Source organism: Procambarus clarkii, chromosome 32, assembly GCF_040958095.1.
Source record: "Procambarus clarkii isolate CNS0578487 chromosome 32, FALCON_Pclarkii_2.0, whole genome shotgun sequence".
Lineage (NCBI taxonomy): Eukaryota > Metazoa > Arthropoda > Malacostraca > Decapoda > Cambaridae > Procambarus > Procambarus clarkii.
In genome coordinates this window covers 13,683,451-13,707,802 of record NC_091181.1, presented here as the reverse complement: position 1 = coordinate 13,707,802, position 24,352 = coordinate 13,683,451, and the positions used below count along the sequence as shown (strand labels likewise).

The 24,352-nt window shown below is 40.6% G+C and overlaps 1 protein-coding gene across 1 annotated transcript in view; it reads left to right on the top strand.

The window, feature by feature from the left end:
• The first annotated feature begins 804 nt into the window (after positions 1–804).
• The window catches only part of LOC123759556 (uncharacterized), a 105,753-nt gene continuing 82,205 nt past the window's right edge, over positions 805–24,352 (top strand). Inside the window, exon 1 of the mRNA XM_069334791.1 lies at positions 805–849. The gene's annotated coding sequence lies outside the window, so the exon portion shown is untranslated. The remainder of the gene's footprint in view (positions 850–24,352) is intronic.

The following is a 24,352-nucleotide window of genomic DNA, read 5'->3' as shown; positions in this document are numbered from 1 at the left end:
GGAAATGCGTGCTGTATCTTGGGTACGCACCCGACCCCCGAGGAACTGGACGAGGTCTTCGAACACTGATTGGTATATTGTTATATAAGTGTGTGTTTTCTGTAAACTGTAGCATTGCAATAAAATCAAATAAAAAAAAAAAAAATAATAATAGGGGTGGTAGGAGAGGAAAAGATTAAAGTATTTAGTGAGAATCCACAAGGTCTTCTCTGAACACTATTTATTTTCTTCTTCGAGGATGTGGGTCCCTTTAATTAAACCAGTGGTGGTACCCCTATATATATATATATATATATATATATATATATATATATATATATATATATATATATATATATATATATATATATATATATATATATATATATATATATATATATATATATATATATATATATATATATTATATATATATAACTATTAGTGACTAAAACCAGAGTTGCAGGTATATATGAAGTCGAACGATAATAAATTTTATTTGAAAAATGTGTTAGTAGCAGAAATCGATTCAAGAAAGATGCGGGTAATCAAATTTTCAGGGATTTTTCATAACAGATAAGTTACCACACCGGTTGAACAAATCCACAAGGGCCGTGACGAGGATTCGAACCTGCGTCCGAGAGCATCCCAGACGGTGCCTTAATCCGTTATGGGCACTCTAAGACACGCCCTGTAACTTGCTTCCAATCACTGTTCATGTTGGCGGTATTTCAGTAATAATGCTGGCGAATGAGAAGCCGTTCTCTGTCGTGCGCTCTGATATAAATAGCTGTGATGGGTCTTGTGAGTCATTCTACTGGAGGAGCTCGCGCCGCTAACTTCTCCCGAACTACAGTCCGTCTTCTTGAGGTATTATTATTATTGCATTCTCAATTTCTCCTGGTCTGTTTTAAGGAGTTAAAGCGATGTTCAGGTACAAAGAAGAGGCTTTTCTCGCGAGTCATGTTAACCAAAGTAAGAATGAAACAAAAAGTGCTCATGTTTATAGGTGGAAGATCTGGAGTCACAACCTCCGGTATCAGTTATAAAATGTTAGTGAAACATTATTTCAGCATTACACAGAACCAGTTATTGAATACTTCCTCAGTACAAATTTTATATTAAATCTAAAAGAAAAGGTATTTTATCTAAAAGAAACGGACAAGAAACTGCTCAACGCAATCATTGAAATTCAGTAGAGAAAATGTTATCAATATAAGAGAGCAACATCAGTGAGGAACCGATAATTTGGGTATTCTCGGCCTAGCTACAGCCATCACACTGGAGGCATTTATGTATTCACATATGTTTGTATACTTGGGAAGCAGGCATTTCCTTACCCATATTTCATTAAATAAGAACGCATTGCTGGCGTTGTTGAACCTAAAGTATAAGCTTTCTATTATTCTAATCTCTTACCTTTCGGGATTAAGAGGAGCAATCATGTTATCGAAATTCATGGCAAAGAAACTCTAATGATTATTGAAGTGATTATTTCTACAACGTTTCGTTCCACTCTAGAACATCCTCAGGTAAGGAATGCATAAACAATGTTGTTTTAGATTTAGCTCTTCAGACCGAAATGTCCATGTAGCACGGTCTATAGTGAGCCCGTAATTGAGTTCGGTTATTCGTGTTAACCTTGTTACTGTTATTTTTGGATCAAAGTATTAAATGGAGGTGGGGTGTCCTCCTTTTTTCCTGTTTCTTTTTCGCGTTTGTTTTAGCGCACTGGGTTTAGTCTTGTTTTATTAAAATTTTCTTGGTGGCGCATGTAGATGCACAATGTTCATTAGTGTGTCCCAATCTTCAACTGCTTTTCTAATCATTGCAGTTGCTGGGGAATTTACATCTAATGCAGCTGCTGTCTTTGGATTAATGTTGAGTTTGATGCAAGGGGCTTCAGTTGCCTCACATTTCAGTAATTAATGCAATAGTAGCGTCTTTGTATTTGACAGATATGACATTCTTTAACTATTGGGTTTATTTCTTCCCAGCAGCACTTGTAACCAAGTCTGTGTATGGCCACGGCAATTATAATAAATTAGATATATTTTGGCCAGGCTCGAAAGAGTAATTCCCAGTGGCTTGTTTGTACCACATCGCAGTGGATCTTCCTTTCGCTACTTTGGCTCTGTGGCGACTTTTAATAGTTGGGAGTATTTTCCTTTTGATTTGATCGTTAATCCGTGAAAAACTTGGAGATATTTGAACCTGTACAATAGGAAGAGCAGTGACAGGTTTTGCTAGTGAATCTGCCTTTTCATTACCATCTATGACAATGTGACTTGGTATCCAATTTAAGGTGATTGACAACCTTAGATTGTGTGCTTCGTTTTTTATATGAAGAATTTCTGTGATGAGTTGCATATTACCTCTGTGTTGGATGGATAACAAATGCCTGCAGTGAAGATTTAGAGTCGGTATGAATGACGACATAATGTAAATTATTCTCAATTGTATAATTTATTGCCTCCTTCAGGGCATATAATTCTGTTTGCAATGTTGAGCGCCCACTATTCATGCTCCAGTAAGCTTCATGGATGGTAGTGTAAACTGCTACCCCAGCAGAACCTCTTTCTTGATCAACTGATCCATCTGTGAAGATGTGAGTCGTTGTAGATCTTGGGATGGTTTCCATTTGTTGTTCTAAACTACTTTGAGCCTCTGCGAGTCACATGCTGATTTGTTAACTGGTAATCCTTCAATGATTATGTTTACACTCGAGTCTTTCAATGGAGGAGGCTGCCGAAAGTGTTGATATGGTCTATCTTCCCCTTTGTTTTTAATGGTCCATTTTAAGTCCACTTTCTCTAGAATCTTGACCAGATTATCCGTCCATGTATTTGTTCTATATTGAAGGTTTCTGTGAAGCGATCTATTTATCCTATCTTTCATTAACAGTCTGGCGGTGGTTCCAGAACGTTTTGCTGTTATGGTGGCAATTCTTTGTTTGATCCTGTTTTCTAAGGCTGATAAGTTGATTTCCATTCTTAAATTCTTTCGACGCGTCCATATAGGTGCTCCCAACATTGTTCTGAGGGCATCATTTTGAGACACTTCCAGTTTGTCTTAATGATTATCATTGAGGGATGTAAGAGCAGGTGTGGCATAGTCAATGAGAGCCGTAACTGCTTACGTAGTACATTTTGATTACTGGTAGAGATGCACCATCTCTACGACTTGTCAGGGAGAGCAAAGCTGAGTTTCTGGTTTACAACGAGTCCAAAGATATTCAATTACTTGAGTGAATATCCACTGTCAGTCTATTATGACTCCAAGGTATTGAAAAGAGGTAACGCACTCAATTTCGTGTCGTTGTATTGCAAGTCTGATTTCTTGAGTTCTCATTTTGACAGATTGTTCTCATTGTTCTGATTGTTCTCATTTTGACAGATTTGACTGTTCTCATTCTTTCAGATTGACAGGTTGATCTAGTTCGCTAAAGCATCGTCAATTTTCCATCTTGCTGCTTGAAGTCTTTATTGGCGAGTCAGAGTTGCTTGAGGAAATTGAGTGGAAGTGGCTCTTGAAGCAAATAGATTTAACAATCTTTCTGCTTCTTGCTCTGGATGAACATGATGGGGCGGAGCAGGAGATATTCCTTTGCCTTGTTGATCTGCCTCCAGATGTCGCCCAAGGATGTATGCTGATTTAGCTTGGCACACCACTCGAGCCATTTTTCTTCTCTGATTTTTGCGGTTTCTTCGGGCACATGATCTCGGACAGCTCTAAGAAGTTTTAAATTAGCTTCGGTTCTTTCTCTTCTGAAAATCGTTCATGCACAATTTAGTCTGTTATGTAGTTCTTTGACCCAGGTACAGTAATACCAATGGTCCTTATGTTGTTGGGTAATTGTTTTCCTCTTGGGGATGGCGTGATTTGCTGCTCTATGTATTGCAGTTACTAAACCTTTTTCCATTTCTTCGGTGTTGTCAGGAGTGTAGTTTTGGTGCCAAGTTTCGAGAGATTCCTGAAACTTTGTCCAATCTGCTTTGATAAACTCCCAACCAGGCTTGGGAGCTTGATGTCTGAGAAGTAGTGCTATATTAATAACTGTTTTTGTAGCACAGTGGTCACTTGTCAGTACATGGTCAACTAACACAACTCATAAATATCGGTGGAGACATACGTGAGATCCAGCTTTCCCTCACCAATATGGATTGGTTCTGACGAGTTAAGTAGACTGACTTCAGGCACCATATCCAAAAGGTGTTTAATATGTCTTCCAGTGGCGTCGGTCCTTTGTGAATCAAGTAGTAATGCACTATGAGCGTTGAAGTCACCCGAGATGATAGTAGGTGTGGTGACTGCTATTTCAAAGATTGCAGAAAGATCCATATCTTGTTCTCTCTGGCTCCTGTATACATTGAAGATGGAGAGCATTGAGTTCCTCATGATGACATTAACTCCCATAATTTCGACGTTCTCATCACAGTTGGGCAGGTCTGCGATTGACGTGGCATTGATATGATTTCTTACTAGTATTGAAGTGCCTCTGGTGCCACCTTGTTCTTTTGGGCAGTGGAAACCTTGATATCCTATGATATTGATATATCTTTCAGTCCTGGTGAGTGCTTCTTGAAGTAAAACAATGTCAATGTTGTCCTTGAGGAGCACTGCTCTGAGTGGTTGTGCTTTCAACTGAATTATTAGATATTCTATTGTATGACTTGAGATTGTCCATTATTCTCTTAGAGTTGAATCCACTGAGTCCATAGTGGTTTCTAATGTGCTAATTTCCCGACGGCTTGTGTCTTCTTGGCTGGATTGAAGACTGCCATTGGGTGCTGAAACAATTCAGTTTCGTCACCTTCATCGACTTCTATTTCGTCAACCTTTTCATGTAGGGCTTGTAGAAGTGTGGAAGAAATAAGTTCAGTAGATTTTTTTTAACTGTTAACATTTCCTTCCTTTCCTGAGGGTTGATCTGTTCCAGTGCTTGGAATGCTTTGTCAAGCGTCTTGCTGAAGGTCTCTGTCAGGGAGGCAATAATCATTGGAACAGTAGTCACTTGATATGCCTTTGGCTGTCTTTCATTTTTTTGGTAGGTGATGGGACTCAGGTTTGGGTCATGGTGACTTTGCAAAGCAAAACAGCTTTTGCACCAGCAAAGCTGGTGCATTTGATGAAGTAGGGATCGTCATTCGTGTTTGGGATGTCTTAGGGTAAAAGCAGGTGTATTAATTTTGCAGCTTTGATCTGTTCAGTTGTTGTTGCCTTCTGGAGTAGTGCTTTGTCTTCTCCAGTTATTCAAGGTCCTGTTCTTGTTTAGACTGGAAGGAAGTGGTGCTTTAGTCTTTTGCTGATTTTTATTTTTATTTATTCGGTCTTGTCGAGGAGTGTACAACTGGCTTTTAACTGAGGGTCTGGTAGTTTGTGGTCTTGGAGTTGTGGCTATGAGTTGCTGGGTAGATCCGAAAGCTTCTATTCTTTTTACCCTTTCAGGACATCGTTTGTTCCTGGCGTGATGTGTATCCCCGCAGTTTGGACATTTTGCGTTTGTTGGTTTGCCTTCTTTATGCAAATTTTTGCATGTCGGTGTTGTGTAGCTCGCTGCATACTACACACCATTCCGGCCCTCTGCAGCCATCTTTATTATGGCCGAAGTGCTGACGTCAGTAACAGTACATGGGATCTGAATTGTACAGCCTTAACCTGAATTGTCCATAGATCCCAACATTCAGAGTGTTGATGTGAGGTCCTTTTATTGTTACGAGGATCTGTGGTGTTTTATCTTGTTTTTCTTACACCTTTCCGCCGTTGTGACATTTGGGCATTCTAAAAGATTGTTTGCATGAACTTCAACCGGGAAATATTGTACTATCACCATGGTGATTTTTTCCACTGGTTATAGTTCAACAAGGTCTTTCGTATTCCTGAAGTTTGTAATTATATCTGGATAAGATGTGGATATGTTATATCTACCTCTAATGTCAGGATTGGCTCTGAGATCTGATCCTAGGTGATCTTTTCCCAGTGCGGCAATGTAGGCATAAGTGGGACCATCTACTGGTTTTGAAGATGGTTCTGGCTGGCACATAAATTGACTTCTTCGGTTCTTTTTCGTTTATTTGTCTTTCCGTTTCATGTAATTTGCCAAGGTGGCTCATTGTGAATGAGATTATGAACTGGTTCGTTGTTACTGTCATCTTCAGCTATTTTCCTCGCTCTTCCCATGAGATTACTGTGTCCTTCTGATCTTAATAATATCAGAAGGATGGTCAGGAGTGTCATTTCCTGGAGAGACATGGTCGCACTGCACTGAACTGTGCAATGAGCTATTTGGTAATGTATAGGGAACCCGTACACAAGGTTTCTTATTTATATTAAATACTCTTGTGGAAGAGGTGAAGTTGTGTGGGGTGAAGCGTAGGGTGTAAGGAATAGCGGGTAATCAAACATAATGTAAGGAACTGGGGAATAATGGGGAAGGATGCCAATCAAACACTGGGTAAGGCGTCGAGAAGTTGGTAAAGATGTTGTCATTCGGTGCTGAATTGTGAGGTCTGGATTTGAGCGTAGGCAAGGTAACGAAGTTGTTACTTTGTATATTTAGGGTGGGTCTGTTATGTTTTTGGAGTTCAGCTTCCATTATTTACAGTCTTCTCTAGTCAGTGGGGGATGCCAGGATTGTTGTATTATCTACGACTATGTTCCTAGTGAGTTTTGTGTTATGTACACTTTGTATATAGTGTGTAGGGCCACCAGCTTGTAGATGGCAAGTCAGCCTTCTCGACCTATATAAAATATACTCTGATAATAAGTAAAACATTAGCCCACATTCTCTAGTTAAATCAGCTTCTCATACACATAAGCCCACTGTACCTTCCCGGTCACCACCTAAATTGGTAACCTCCGCCTAACTCCGTAATACCGAATTATCATCACAACTCCCACACCACCACGTCAGTCTTCCATACAATACTCACATACTGCAGACTCAACTCGGTCACCAAGAACACATCGGATCCCCAGATTTGGTCAGTTCACTTCGTTGCTTCCACAGAGATAAGGAGAACTTGGTAGGACCGCTGCTCGGATCGAGAAAATGTTTCACTGGCCGCTTCACTTCTCTTCTGTCTTCGTCTCCCATGGTTGCTAGGTCGTAGACCCTCCGTGACCCACACAAAACCCAGACTCTCTCATCTCCCATCGTTGCTTTGGGCTAACATGATCCTGGCCTCCAGAGCAACGGAGATTCCTACCCCAGGGTCATGTCTCCTCGGGTCCATGCTGCCGTTTAGTTCCAGGGCACCAACCCAAGAACGGTGTAGATAAATCACAGCTTCACGACCATCCTTCCATGCTCTGCTCACCACAGCTGTTGTCGGAAAACCCGACACCATTTACCAACATTTAATACAATATGCAGATAATACTGCTGCTGTTTTGTAATAACAAATTAACCCTAGAAATTGTGCTTTAATCACTCATAGAAGACGTGGCACGGTGGAATTTTCCTCAGTAGAAAACAGGGGATATCATTGCCACATGTCTCTAATTCAGCAGCTAAACAATTGGAATAATTTTTAATACATCAGTCTTTGGACTGTAAACATCATAAAAACATTTTCCTTGAATCAACTTAATTATCAGTACTAAAATGGAGTAAATGTGGGCCCTCTAAATATTTCTTGATGACATCTGGACAAAACAGCCAAGGCATCAGTGGGACGAGGACCACAGTCAGTCGTCATTTAATATAACAAGTTTCGCTGGGGCAAATCTAGTTCCGATAATTTTTCCCTCAGACACAGTGTTATGGGTTGTGAAGTGCTCCCCACAGTCAACATGATTTTATTCTACAAATCAGGGCGGTGTCCTTATCGATACCCATTTATTATCATTACATTCCTGGCCAGTTATGTTAGGTAGCTATAGGGTGAACCGATTAGAACACGAGTCGAGACACAAAATAGGGTGAGCAATATTCTCATATCTTTATTTAAATTTATTAATATTTCCCATGATATAGCTGTCATATTTAAGATTACTGCTATTATTAGTGAGTGCCCTCTGACAGGTGTAATTAAAGGGGAAGAGGAAGAAGAATTAACACTAATTACCTAGTACACCAGTACACATGTTAATGCCAGCCTCAATCATGAGAAGTGTTCATCCATGTCCATATCTGGTTGTCTAGGCATTATCCATAAAGATAAGGCCTCCCCATTTAGTTACTAACATATGCAGTTTAATTCAGTTGTTAGTGTCTATTAACCAATAATTTATAATGATGACAATATATATAAACGATAAACCCCCCAGAATGTGTAAGGATGCGATATGTGGGAATTTTAAATCATACAATCCTTTTAAACATCAAACAGTTTGCTATCGAAAAATATAAATTAATGTAAAATATAAATTACTATATAAATTAATATAAACTAAATAAATATAAACTTCAAAGGTCATTTTCCCTACATTAGTGATCCTTCGTACCTAGATCATATTTATGATCAATAATAATAACTAGTGCCTTAAATAATTTAAGAAATATTTTGCAGTAGAAACGTATTGCTAATAAAATAACAATATTATAAATATTGCAGCGTCAAGACGAGTGTCACTCAACCCTAGGTAGGTCATTTATTATTATTAACATCTTTATTGACAAAATGAATTACAATTTTGCCTAATCTGAGGATTTCAATAAGTCTTACTAAGTGAGTATAATGCTGATATTCACTGTCACGCATGACAGAGGGTCATACACAAGACAATAGGTCTAAACAAGCACATGAATATATCGTGGTTACTATCAATGTTTTTATGTATGAATATGTAAAAGCAACTTTCTGTTATGCACTGCCACACAAGGGCAGGGATGGGTTCATAAGTGGTGCAGCTTAGAAGTAATATAAATAAAATTGTTCTTCATTCCTTAAAATGGACAAACAAATTTTGGATAAATCGTCAGGATGTTGTCCAGAACACCTGAGTCAATGAAATAGTTACACAGTTGGTAGTGCAATAAACCAGGAGGTCTAAAATCTTTTACGGTTTGACATTCAACAATATAGTGTTCTAGTGAAGGCATTAAAGGTTTATCACAGAGTTTACAATCTGAATATTCTGGTAGTGGCTCAGCCTCACTAACCTGCCAGATGTGTCTATAGCCAAGGCGAATTCGCACAATGACTATATCACATTCCCTGGTCCGGTTACTGTGCTGACCATACAAATACCTATTATTACAAGGTAGGAAGCTCAGAGCCTCTCTGCGGTTTCGTAGAATTTAACCACCAAATTCGTGGAGGGTTACATCCGCAGAGTGACCGCGCTTAAATTAAAACCAGCCAAATCACAGCTACGCCTTCGCAAGTTTATATACATTAAATTTGTGATGCTTAATTTCGAGAAAGGTGACTAATAACAGAATTAATACTTCTAAATAATACTAGAAGTAATAAGATGATAATAACACCAATTGTGTATATAATTTCTCTTGAATTGAGAATCAGTTAAATATATATATACTACACATAACATTGACTATTGTTGAACTAATTATTGTTCATCCTAGTCCCATTTATTACCATAGTCTAGCTGTACTACATTGAACGACCTAGCACCATTAATTGATGGTGCAGACCCTATTTTGGGTGTGATTTATACCAGCTCGAGTTGAGTTTTGTATCTATAATTTATTTATTTTATAATTGTTTACCTATAATCATTGCACCTTTGTGTGGTTAATTAGTGTCTACACCAACCAAAGGTGCTTTTGATGAGCTAACCTGATGGTACTACCAGTGACGCTGGTTCCACTCATGTCATTTGTGTATATGATTATATATACTGTAATTAATTTTAAATGCTGACCTCCTAGGAGGAAGGATTATAGCCTCGTTTTCAATATACTTTATTGTATGTTGCAAAATTTTACCCTAGGCTATTACAATCAGTGCTTGCTCACAATTTATGAGCTAATACCCTTGTTTCTTTCATTACGAAATTATGGGCCCCCCCCCCCAAAAAAAAAAACAGAATGCAGCACACAGTACAACATACGAAATGTCTAGTAAAAGTATGTTGTATCTCAGAACATACCTACGTTACCAAGAACAGGTGACTAAACAACTGAAAAAGTGTGATCAATTGATCCAATTAAATGTGCAACCCGTTCTCGCACTTGCTTACTGTCAATATTGGCTTATTTAATAAGTGCATATGTGACATACTAATTGATTGTGAATATTTTAGTTTACCTTGAAAAGCTTCATAGAAAACACCGACCTCACCTAGCCTTCTTAATATGTTAAGATAAGCATCTTATTGCTTCTTATTTACAGTTATTACTTAACCTATCAACGGTACAGGTTAAGTAGTAATTGTAATTAAGAAGCAATAAGATGCTATACATACTAAGAAGGTTAGGTGAGGTCGGTGTTTTCTATGAAGTTTTTCAAGGTAAACTAAAATATTTACAATCAATTAGTATGTCACATATGAACTTATTAAATAAACCAATATTGACTATAAGCAAGTGCGAGAACGGGTTGAAATGTGACACCAAAAGTACTTGAAAGCCACATAAAAGTGGCCAATCAAAATCAAATAAGAGCTGTAGAGGTAGCGAATAATTATGTTAAAAGCCTCAACCAATAAAATATGCACCCAGACCAAATAAACACCTTCCTCACCCAAATGGCACAATTAAAGGAGGAGTTTTAAAGAACGTCTGGGTAAATTTACACAATGCCAAGATCAAATAAATACAAATCCATTATTCAGGTCAGCATCACCCAATATTATTCAGCCAGGAATTGAACAGTTCTCAGATAATTTATCGACAGTTTCTATGGATTCTGAAAACCCAGAAACTGAGGCTACTGAATTAACGTGCTTCCAAACTGGAATTAATGGCGAAGCTGAACCAGCGGTATAAAATTTGAATCTAAATAGTGACTGCACTAATTTCTCAGTCCAGCTCCCTTGAGATAATGCTGACAATGGGAAAGCTGTCATATATCTAGTACTTCAATTGTTGGACTTATCTCAACATGATGAAACTGTTGACTTATTACAATCCTTCAGCATGGAATTTGAGTCACTACTAAGAACATTCAGTCTTAAAGTTGACATAACCATTGCTGAGTAGATGAATGACCAAAGTAGTCATTCAACGAAAACTGTCCAGCGATATACTGGATGAATTATACGCACATGAAAATAAACCCATCCTGACAGAACAGGACATCACTGTCCTGTACTGTCATAAACAATAGACAGTTTGCGTTCTGTCGTAGACAATCGACATGCAAATGAGGAAGTTAAAGCCTCTTGCAAACCTTCAGAAATAGTACATATTAGTATATTAAAGGGTAAAACAAATACCCAAATAAACATCAACCAATTTCTTCCACACCGAGGTGGAGAAAATCTGGCAGTGAGGGCATTTATGCAGCGGAATACTCCAAGCCTACTGTTACTAGTTCACTCAAACCGGCAGCTTCCAAGCGTGCAGTAGGCTGGGGGACATGTTTGTTCTGCAAAAAGGAACAATCAACATACCATTGCACCAATTATCCTGATAGAGATACTCGTATTGAGCAAATCCTGGAATTAAGGAAATTCCCAAGGTGTCTCAAATCACACAACCTCGACCGTTGTGAGACCCAACATTATTCCTGCAACAGGTGCAGAAGAGGTGGAAGAGCACTGTTTGCCCAGTGCTGCAACACCATGCAGCACTGTGCAAACATACGAAATTTACGTGTTCCAAACCCAAGGTGGAAGATAACATTCCCACCACAGTACGGTATTGCAAGGTGCGACAGAAAGTCAGAGTCTTATAGGCAGAGTACAAAATTAATGTGATTTTGCCTACTGCCCAAATTACCATCCAAAATAAGAGGGGCCAAGGTCGATATCCGTGAGTTGTTTGACCAAGGGTCCTGAAGAACATTTGTCACAAAATAGGCGGCAGATGATCTACAAAAATAGCCTGTGTCACGGGGTGGGGGGGGGGGGGGGGTGGGCCGGGGCTCCGCTAGCACTCGGCTGCTAGGGGCTCATAAGACAGAATATACAGCCCCTCCGACTCCCGGGATTGACCGGAGTCTCCTTGGTCCCACAGGAGAGGACCAGCAATGCCCACCACCGCAGGTCTTTGCTTCCACCACTAAAGGGGGTGCCACTGATTCACCCTGGAAGCCCTTCAGTCAACCACGGGAAAACTGCTATCAGCAGTTCCGGCCTAGACTCGTGGAGGAGTGAAGGAAGACTCAGGCTTACCTTATAACAATAAATTCCCCTGAGTCTTGCCTGCCAGACAAAAAGGTTGCAGGAACTCCTTTCCCACCTGCCTTCTCTATCTTCTTAACAAGGTCGCCAGCTGGGTTAGTATATCTGCACCCCAGCGATGCAGTTCAGTGGGTGTATTCTATACTGTTTGTTGCCAGAGTGTTGTTACTCCCATAGATCTGCTATTGGACTGTCGGCCCAGGGTACTCTCCCATAAAAGTCTGTGTGGCTTTACCTCTCTCCAGCCACTACATTACCTGTTGCCACCAGTCAGGCTCTGATACTGAGTGCTGCTTTACCACTCTCCAGGCGATAAGAACTTCTATAAAGAACGCGACGTTCCCTAGGTGGTACTATGATAACCCTCGTGTATGCTCATAGAGAAGTATTATAACGGAGGCACACTTAAACACAAAGGTAAAATGTGTGAATTTACTGACACAAATTACATGATCATACACACAATCACAAGCATTACATGAAAATGAAAATAAGGATAATAAATCTGGAGATCTTCAGCAACTCTTCTTTCGCGACCTCCAACCACTCCTTCAACTGGGCAGATTAGACAGGAGTCACACACTCTCCCACAGAAGGGCCTCTTCACCACGTCGGCGCCTCTTCTTCAACTGTCCTGCCGTCCACACACACTATCCTCTCCAACAGTCCTGGACACAAGCTGCCCTGCAGCCTATTCTACTAATAAAGTATTAATGTCATACTGCCACATACATAAGTAAATATCGTGGCCTATAAGCCTACTCACACAAGCGGTAATGGGAGGGAAATTTGATCTACCTTACATTCCTGGCTCACGACGCCTGTCCCTCGATGGTGTGAGGTTCCCACGCTTCCTGAGTCGATCCTTGACGATCCAGGAACGTTCCACAGGTCCTCAGGTTACGTGAAGCCCAGTACACCAGTACTGTCGTCGCCATGCCAATCCCAGAGATTCAGCTATCCCAATCCTGGTTCACCATTGTGCACTGAGCTAATCACTATATTCACACACTCGTCCCTTCCACAAGGCGTTGATCCTCGTCCTAGGAACGGTATCGTCCCTCCAAAACCCTCAGTGGATGTGACCCAGTCACAGCTAGGCCTGCCCGACGCACCTTCCAGACCTCAACGTCCAGCGGCGCCGCCTAGCGTCGTCGCCAACTATTTTCCAAGTTTGGTACTCCTTTGCTCAATGAACTTGGTTCCTTTTTGCTTCCCAGAAGCGCAGGGTCTCCAATAACTTATGGCGGGCTGTGATGGCAAGTTTAATCTACTGAATAAGGCTTGTAGAGCCTCAAATCCTCGAGAGCTGACCAAGGCGCATCCTCTCACCTCCACAGTCAGGTCAACTCTGACGTTGGCGCTGCCCGGGGCACTCGGTGACGTCACGGCGGGCTCTGATTGGTCGCCCGCGACCTAAGTCGGCCAATCCGCGATCGGCTAGTGTCCCTTACAAAACGTCTTATCTGCAGTATGGGATACTCTTTCATTTATATCAGGGCGCCACTTTCCCCTTACCTACAACTTATAATGTAAATTCCTCGTTCGCTCGAGCGAGCTCCGGACCTAGAGAGCCCTTACCAGTAGATTTAAGCTCCGCTTCGATTCTGCAGACAGTCTGAGAAGCCATCCAACTTCCGTGGAGTGCCCGGAGGCAAGGACGGACCGGATTGAAGAGCCAAGAGCCGTATCAAGAGTCTGCAGCAGAGGGAACGTTGGCTGGTGACGTCTGGGACGCCCATTAGAGGACCACGTCTTACACATGAAGCGAGAAGCTAGGGCCGGGCCCAAATCTACTGGCAGTTAAGGCGAGGGGAAGCTGTGCTGGACTGCAAGGTGTTGGCAGTGCCAGTGAGAGTGGAGGGCGACGACGGAGGTTTCTGTCTCCAGTGCCCCAGAGAATAGGAGGAGGAAGGCAGTACCTGTTGAATGTGAGCACGGCGAGGACGCGTTATCACGAGGACGACGGAGGAACCTGTGTGTGGGAACTGTTCATCAGGAGACCAGAAGCCAGGACCAGGCTCCTCAACATCCCTCAACAGAGGACGAGTCAGCTTCGTGGTTGTAGTGAAATAAGGTAGATAATTGTCCCTCCCTTACCCCTTTTGAGCTAGGCGAGCTAAAGTATTTTATATGTGGTGAACATTTCTTCTCATTTTATTGTCTAAGTGACAGGACGTTAGGCTAGGAGCCAAAAACTCATTTAGACATGAGTTGGTGTGTGTGAGCATTAACGTGGGGATGTTAGTGATCCTGGAAGGGTAGTTGGTGTGCAAGGAGCCACCAACGTAAACTGAAACGTCCAGCTGATCGCCTTGCTAGAGGCGTGGGAAAATCACGACGTGTTGACAACTGGAGCTGTTAGTTGATCGTGCTGCCAGAGGCGCGAGGTGTGTGCCCGCGCTGGAGGAGTGGATCCAGCCAGCTGACCATGTTGCCAGAGACGTGTCATCGAGAAATGCTGCCGCCAGCGGATGATTCCAACATAGACATTTCTTTATGCCATTTATATATGTTTTTCTTTAGTAAACTTCTAAACTAACTGAGGAGTTTAAGTGAGCCTCCATTCTTTAGGGCTATATATATTATATATTTAAGAGACCTATAGTGACACCTTGCACTGCACGTGACATTGCATCCGTAGCCAAGATAATTAATGAGACCACTGATGTGTTGCTGGGACACGAGTATAAACACCCAGCTGGCGACCTCGGGACAGACCAGATAAAGCAAGAGAAAAGGTTCCAGTGTCAGGACAGGCAGGTTTAAGTGAGTTATAAGAAGCTTGATCCTCCCCCACTCGCTAGGGGTGTATAAGGCCAGCCCTTAGTTGACTGGGGGAGCCCAAGGGCGAGCAGTCGTGCCCGGTACTGAGGGGCTAAGACCTGTGGGACGACCCCAACCACAGGTTGGGAGGGGGTGAACTCTGACAAGATGTATAAGCAATTTGCTATATTTGTGTAAATACCATATTTTGTGTAAATGGTATACTTTTAGTGTACATGCAATATTTGCGTAAACGGTATATGTTTGTGTGAAACTGATATATTTTGTATATAAATGACATATTTTGTCTATAAATGACATTTTGTGTGTGAATGGCATATTTTGTATGTAAACGAAATATTTTATATGTAAATTATGTATTTTGTGCATAAATGTCATATCTAGTGTGTAAATGTTGTATTGGTTTCACATAGCATCAATTTCATCTGATTAATGTGGCAATAGTGGCAAAAACAAACTATTGTATATGCGGTATTGGTGTGTATGTATGTATGTATGTATGTACGTGCGACTGTTGGTTTAGAAACAAGTTAGCTGATTCGTGTAGCAAGATTGGGATTTTCGAGGTCTAGGAATGATTAACCTATGAATATAGTGGCTAGCATCCAGCTGAGTTGCTAGATGGATGAATTGCGATGCAACATTTGGGCAGCTATTTGACGGATGTGGGGACAGCTGACTAACCTATGAACATAGATACTAATCTGCTGAGCTGCCAGATGTACCGTAACTACTTGTGGACTATAGTACGATATCTAGCTATAGCGTTTCATAATTGCTGTTGTGTATAAAACTAGAATGCGACCTATTTATTATAAACTATTATTGTAAACTAATATCGGATGTGGAAGGTTCCCTTGATTGTTTTAAGTGCAGGTTTGACATATATATGAATGAGATTGGGTGGCTATATATAGGAGCTGCCTCATATGGGCTAATAGGCCTTCTGCAGTTACCTTCATTCTTATGTTCTGCTCACCTTTTATGCTGCCAGACGTATGATTCTGTTTAAATTGCGGTACGATATTTGGGTCGCTATTTAGTTTTTTAATTTATTACTGAATGATGTTTACAGTTGTGGATGACTAAAATGTATATTCTTAAACCTCTGATTAGGTTAGGTGGGGATGGATAGTCTAGCCATTTTGAATATTAACATTTGACACACTTCATATGCAAGTACCATGCCAAAGGCCGCATTGACCATCTTGTGACGTCACACACACACACACACTCTGTTTGAAAAGTCAGGTTGCTGTGGAGCCTTAACACTTATATGCTAATGGTTAACAATACCCTATCCCTCTACTAGGCAGCTTTTTGAGACGTCGCTTAACAACAACGGATCTATAGAATGTATTTGTTGTTTTTTGTTATATAATAGGTTAGGTTAGGATGGTTTGTTCGAGCTTGTGAATTGAATATCAGAAAATATGAGCAATGAACGAAAAAAACGAACATCAGAGCATCGCCTGTGATGAAACACAGAGTACAGTTGAGGTATTGAGAGCGATTAAGAGATTGCACTAATGAGTGAACTGCCTAGGAACCGCATGTAGAACGTCGGCTAAAAGCTATGCATTCATTATTAGATGGAACCGCATTTGGGATGAAGAGCTCAGAATGAAGGTAACTGCAGAAGGCCTAATTTCAAAACATGTGAAGCCGCTTTTACTCAATGCAGTTCATATTTTTGTACACTGAATGTGTATTTTGATTTGTTATATGCTACAGTACGGTGAGGGAGGCATGTTTTTGAATGATTGAGAGACGTACATCAGCAATATATTTATATATGGATTACTACTGAACTCCCTATTGAAATCACCATGCCTGGGGGAGTGTTTTCATACAAATGGATAATAGTGGGTCTTCATTTTTATTAGCCCTATGCTCGATAAGCAATCCTTGGAGAAAGATTGACAGAGCTTAAATTACATTCTCTAGAAAGGCGAAGAAGAAGAAATAGGGGTGACCTGAGAGGTGAGAGAGAATGGACATGACAAAGGGGAATATTAATAGCCTATCAAAAGTATTAACACGAGACAGAACACGAAACGAGTTTTAGATTTAGGAAAAAGACCTGGGTAAATACTGGTTTGGTAACACGGGTGGACACTGAGATATATGTTAGTTCATGCTCCGTGTTGCTCCCTTTGTTTCATATGAATGGATTTCATTCATTCCTATGCTCAATAAACAATCATTGGCCGAAAATTAAATATAAAGCATCCAGATAAGTAAGGGGAATAAGTAGAACCTTCTGAATATAAATGGAGTTACCTTATTGAGGTGTATAAATGGAGATTAAAGGAGATATTAATTGGGAATAGACCTACTGAATTTCATCTAATAGCGACAGCTGACGTTCTGGTTAACATAGATCTGAAGTAAATTGGAGATATAAATTAGACTAGGGATGATGTTATTCTAAATTAGGTTTCAGGGTCACTGGGCTAGCACAAAACATGCGACTCAAAGACCAGCTATTTAACAAAATGCAAAGACCTGGAGACGAGCAATCACTCGCTGGGGCAACAAAATACGCACGACTCATAGCCCGGCTTTTTAATCCCCTTCATCGTACCTGTGCAGGGTCACTGAGCTAACGAAACACACACAAGACTCAATGACCGACCGTCGATGTTTCACGGAAAAATATTACCACTCAATGACCAACCGTCGAGGATGAGAGCGGTGCATCATTAGGGTAAAAAAAAACAAATGACTTAATGGCCGACCATCGAGGATGAGAGTGGCACATCATTAGGGTAATGAAAAACCTATGACTCAATGACCGACCCTCACCATTTGTAACGAAGAACACACGACTCAATTACCGACCATCGGAAAAAGCAAAACGGTCGGTCATTGAGTCATATTCCACTACAGTTGTCTTCCCTATAAACTTAGTACTTTGGGGCTTACAGTACCCAAGTGGGCGTTTGAAGGCATAGACGACGTCATTTTCCTTCAAGGAGTTATGTTTGGTTCTGGAGAGGACACTTTTTAAATTTCGGTATATTTAAACCCCCCAAAGATCACCACCTTTTAAGGGTCTGAGTTTGGTGCATTGGGTTAAAGGTGTACCTGTTATGCCAGTTGCTGTGAGGCTTCTGTGCTGGCTAGGGTTCAAGTCTCCTGGTGGGAAAGTGTTCTAAAGTTGTAAAACTTCACTTGCGTGTTTAGGCAAGTTGTGCATTAAGCATAGACACAGTGTTCTCCCATATTAACAGAGACTTGATGAAAGAATGTGAGTAACTTGCGTGTTTAGGCAAGTTGTGTGTATATATATATATATATATATATATATATATATATATATATATATATATATATATATATATATATATATATATATATATATATATATATATATATATATATATATATATAAATATATATATATATATATATAAATATATATATAAATATATATATAAATATATATATAAATATATATATAAATATATATATAAATATAATATATATATATATATATATATATATATATATATATATATATATATATATATATATATATATATATATATATATATATATATATGTCGTACCTAGTACGACATATATATATATATGTACGACATATATATATATATATATATATATATATATATATATATATATGTCGTACCTAGTACGACATATATATATATATATATATATATATATATATATATATATATATATATATATATATATATATATATATATATATATATATATATGTCGTCCCAGATACAGACTGCAGCGGATACAGGCAATGTAAGGGGAATGTATGACGGCATCAAGCAGGCCCTCGGCCCAATCCAGAAGAAGACCGCTCCTCTGAAATCTGCCACTGGCGAGGTGATTCAGGACCAGACACTGCAGCTGAAGCGCTGGGTCGAGCACTACTCTGAGCTATACGCCAGGGACAATGTGGTCACCGAAGATGCCCTGAGCGCCATTGAGTGTCTGCCTGTGTTAATGGAGCTCGACAGTGAACCGACCCTGGAAGAACTCAGCGATGCCCTAGACTCCCTTGCTTCTGGTAAAGCTCCTGGCAAAGATGGCATTCCTGCTGAGACCTTGAAGTGCTGCAGAGGTAGCCTGCTCATGGAGCTGCACGAAATTCTCTGCCTCTGCTGGGAAGAAGGAGAGGTGCCACAGGACATGAGGGATGCCAACATCGTCACACTGTATAAGAATAAAGGTGACAGGGGCGACTGCAACAACTACCGTGGAATCTCCCTCCTCAGTATTGTCGGAAAGCTGTTTGCTCGAGTCGCATTGAAGAGGCTCCAAGTACTTGCAGAGAGAGTTTATCCAGAATCACAATGTGGATTCAGAGCTGGCAGGTCCACCATCGACATGGTCTTTTCCCTCAGACAACTGCAGGAGAAATGCAGGGAACAGAAGCAGCCACTCTTTGTAGCCTTCATAGACCTGACGAAGGCCTTCGACCTCGTCAGCAGGGATGGCCTGTTCAAGATCCTCCCCAAGATCGGATGCCCACCCAGGCTCCTCAGCATCATCAGATCTTTCCATGAGAACATGAGGGGCACCGTGGTCTTTGATGGCCTAACATCAGGCGCCTTTGACATCCGAAGTGGAGTAAAGCAGGGCTGCGTACTGGCTCCAACCCTATTCGGGATTTTCTTCGCAGTTATGCTGCGGCACGCCTTCGGATCTGTCACGGAAGGCATTTACCTCCGGACCAGGTCGGATGGGAAGCTCTTTAACCTCGCCATGCTGAGAGCCAAGACAAAGGTTCGGCTGAGGTGTCTGCGCGACTTCCTCTTTGCCGACGACGCAGCAGTCACTGCCCACTCAGCTGAAGACCTCCAACGGCTCATAACCCGCTTCAGCGAGGCCTCTCAGGCTTTCGGACTCACCATCAGTCTGAAGAAAACACAAGTCATGGGACAAGGAGTGGACTCCCCACCTGACATCGGCATCTCTGATTCCAAACTGGAAGTTGTTCACGACTTCGTGTACCTGGGCTCCACAATCTCTGACTACCTCTCTCTTGATACGGAGCTAAACAAACGCATCGGTAAGGCATCTACTACCATGTCCAAACTGACAAAGAGAGTGTGGGCCAACAATAGGCTAACTGAGTATACTAAGATTCAGGTTTACAGATCCTGTGTCCTGAGCACTCTCCTTTATGGCAGTGAGTCTTGGACACTCCGCGCCCGTCAGGAAAGACGGCTGAATGCCTACCACATGCGCTGCCTTCGACACATCTTGGACATCACCTGGCAGGACAAGGTGACAAACAACAACGTCTTGGGGAGAGCAAGAATCACCAGCATGTACACAATGCTGAAACAGAGACGAATGCGCTGGCTCGGGCACGTTGTGCGAATGGGCGACGGCAGGATCCCCAAGGATCTCCTGTACGGAGAGCTGAGGCAGGGAAAGCGTCCAGTAGGCAAGCCCCAGCTACGGTACAAAGACGTATGCAAAAGGGACCTGAAAGCCATGGACGTCGATCTTGCTATATGGGAGACACTGGCTACAGACCGTTCAGCCTGGAGGCAGTCTGTTCAACGAGGTCTCTCCAAGTTCGAGGAGTCACTTGCCAAGGAATCGGAGGCAAAGAGACAGAGAAGGAAAGCCGGTAACCAGGAAGACAGACCAGAATCGGACTTCGTTTGTGCTCGGTGTGGGATGGACTGCCACTCTCGGATTGGCCTCATCAGTCACACCAGACGCTGCACCAGGATTGACAACTAGGGCGTAACTCCATAGTCTCCCGAGACTGAAGGATGCCTACTACTACTACGTACCTAGTAGCCAGAATGCACTTTTCAGCCTACTATGCAAGGCCCAATTTGCCTAATAAGCCAAGTTTTCATGAATTAATGTTTTTTCGATGACCTAACCTACCTAACCTAACCTAACCTACCTTTTTCGGTTACCTAACCCAACCTAACCTATAAAAATAGGTTAGGTTAGGTTAGGTAGGGTTGGTTAGGTTCGGTCATATATCTACGTAAATTTTAACTACAATAAAACAAAATTGACCTCATACATAATGAAATAAGTAGCTTTATCATTTCATAAGAAAAAAATTTGAGAAAATATATTAATTCAGGAAAACTTGGCTTATTAGGCAAATCGGGCCTTGCATAGTAGGCTGAGAAGTGCATTCTGGCTACTAGGTACGACATTATATATATATATATATATATATATATATATATATATATATACACAACTTGCCTAAACACGCAAGTGAAGTTTTGCAACTTTAGAACACTTTCCCACCAGGAGACTTTAACCCTAGCCAGCACAGAAGCCTCACAGCAACTGGCATAACAGGTATGCCTTAAACCCACTGCATCAAACTCAGACCCTTAAAATATATATATATATATATATATATATATATATATATATATATATATATATATATATATATAAATATTGTGACGGTAAAGTGTTGGAGTGTTGATGTCCGGCAGTCCTCCAATGGCAGGTGGCAATGCCTTGTCACACTTACAGAAAATAAAGAGACTGCTTGCCTGTTTGTCTGTGGTAAGGTAATGGGAAGACACGCAAAACACAAAATATAAACAATGAAATTTTAATTGCTTTAGAAAACAAGATATGAACAAAGACAATCCCTTGGCTTACGTAAAATTCAAAACAAGTCAACAAACAAAACAACATGAATAATTAATACATGTGAAAATTTACTCTAATATAAAATAATGTGCAAGACAATAATAATAATCAGGTGCTGAGAATATTGGCTAGAGCTGCCACCTCCCTTAGTACACGACAGCCAGGGCTTAGTCTACCAGAGAGAGATGTCAACTTCTAAGAGCACAAAGATATTCTGAGGAGGACGGCGAGAGCTGGCCCAGACGTCGACTCAGGTAGAGGGCGTGAGTGCAGGTGCAGGTGTGCTGTCGGCGATACATCAGCCAATCAGCAGCAGGCAGGCGGAGAATGGGTAGTTTGCTCGTTGACGATGGGTGGAGAGCCGGCGTGTCGGGTGGTGCAACGTACGCTTTGCTCCCTAGGCAAAACGTTTTGTGATACTGGTGGACGTATCTTTAATATAGCATCTTGTACTGGTAGAATGACGTAAATGATATAGGGAAGAGCAGGCTCAATCTTTCTTGAAAGAGATTATCATCACAATATATATATATATATATATATATATATATATATATATATATATATATATATATATATATATATATATATATGTATATATATATATATATGTATATATATATATATATATATATATATATATATATATATATATATATATACATATATATATATATATATATATATATATATATATATATATATATATATATCATTTATAAGCTAACTATAAAGTAAATTAATTCATAATCTACTCAATTTGCTGCTGAATAAATTGTATTATACACTTTCCACAGATGAGTTTAATGAAGACAACAGGTGTGTGTGAGCGGGCCTGGTTTGTGCGTCTGTGGGTGAGTGGAATGACCTTCCGAGCTATTGCTGTGTCGTGTGGTGTGAGTGTGTCGACGGTGTACAGGTGGATACACCGCTGGCGGCAGGAGGGCAATGTTGATACAAAGCACCACAGGCGAAATTTTGTACGAAAACTGAAAGTAGAAAGAAATGAGTTTATCATGAAACCACAGTTTCTCTGTCAGGAAATAGTACGTAATTAGATTGCCAGAAAAGCTGTGCGTATTAGTGGTTTTAGGTATTGTATTTACTTGATGTATTTATAAATCCTGCATTAAGTTTATAGCTCATCTATGTATGTACTTTTACTTGAATAAACATTTGAATTAGAAATTTTGATATTATTTGTAATGCTTTCCGAGAAGACCAATAAACCAATGTGACCTTTCCTTTTCTAAATACTTGCCACTTTTTGCAGCAAATCGCAGCTTTCGAGTTGCATATGCAAATTCAATATTGTCACTATCTCTGATATATACGTACTCCTGGAAACCTTGAAGAACTTGACCGGCTGACACGAGACTCAGTCTCCATGCACAATTACCAGATCAATATTATCATAAGTAACCCAAGACAAGACAATGGTCAATACAACACTGCTAATGCAACCTGGAAATATGAGAGAAACTCTCAGTGGCGTCACTGTCTTGTCTCACCAACTCTCCAGCGTCCTTGCAAATATTACAGGTCACTATAGTTTTCACAGCTTTCACAGGAATCATTGCAGTTATCTCTATAGTCATCGCAGTTATTACAAGTGTTATCATAGTTATCACAAGAGTTACCACAGGTAATATAAGAACCATCATGGCTATCACAGTTATAATAAGTCATCACGGTTATCACAAGTATCATTAAAGCTTTCACAATTCATCACAATTATCACAGAAGTTAGCACAGTTAATACAATAGTCATGAGAGTACAGCAAATATATTAGCAAGTAATATACTTGCTCCATGTTGTCCTTAGATTAAAGCGCAGAGAAAGAGATGGTTCTGTTGATTCTACATAACCTATCCCAAAGTATTGTACATTCCTAGAAGTCCTTCACTAATTCATGGTCCACTAGTTACAGTTCCCATGAGCACAACTAGTTACAATTAATGCCTCTTCCCAAGGGTACAGGATCAATCAGGCCAGCCGACAGGTAACCTACCAGTTGTTGGTCAGTTGGGATTATGTGAGGGGGAAGCTAGTAATATAAGCCCTCTTCAGCGAGTCAGCTTACAGGCTATTCCTGCCCGTGCCACCTCTAGGGTAGCTTAATCTTCATCAACCAGTCAATCAGCGAGTCAATTAATCAGACGCTTGAGAGATACCACACATCTTCAACACTTACAAGCAACAACGTAACACTCGAAGAGTCCAGTTCCTACACTCACAAGCCGTTTCAGCCTTTACACAGAACAGAAAGCCAGATTACGGCCGCATCGTGCATCCACGCTCTCGCCCCACATTCGACCTCTTCGACCCCGCCCGTATTCAGAGTGCCACGTTCTGCACACTCATCAGGCACCCGAGCTCTCCACCCCCGGCCTTACTCAGCTCTCTGCTCAGCTTCCAGCCTCGTCTCTACTACTACGACACTTCACAATATTGTCAACAAACCGACGGCTGTAATTAAGACTATACTAAATAAATATAAGAAACTACTATACTACTTGTGTCTTATCACCCAAATATATACACGCAAAATATTTCAATATATATTTTGAAAATATATATTGATCAGACAAATCTAAATGGGCAATCTATATTTTCTGAAATTTAAATTAAATCTGCAGTTGGTATTTCTTCGTTGTATTTTATTTTCATTGCCTTCTGCAAGTTTAGAAT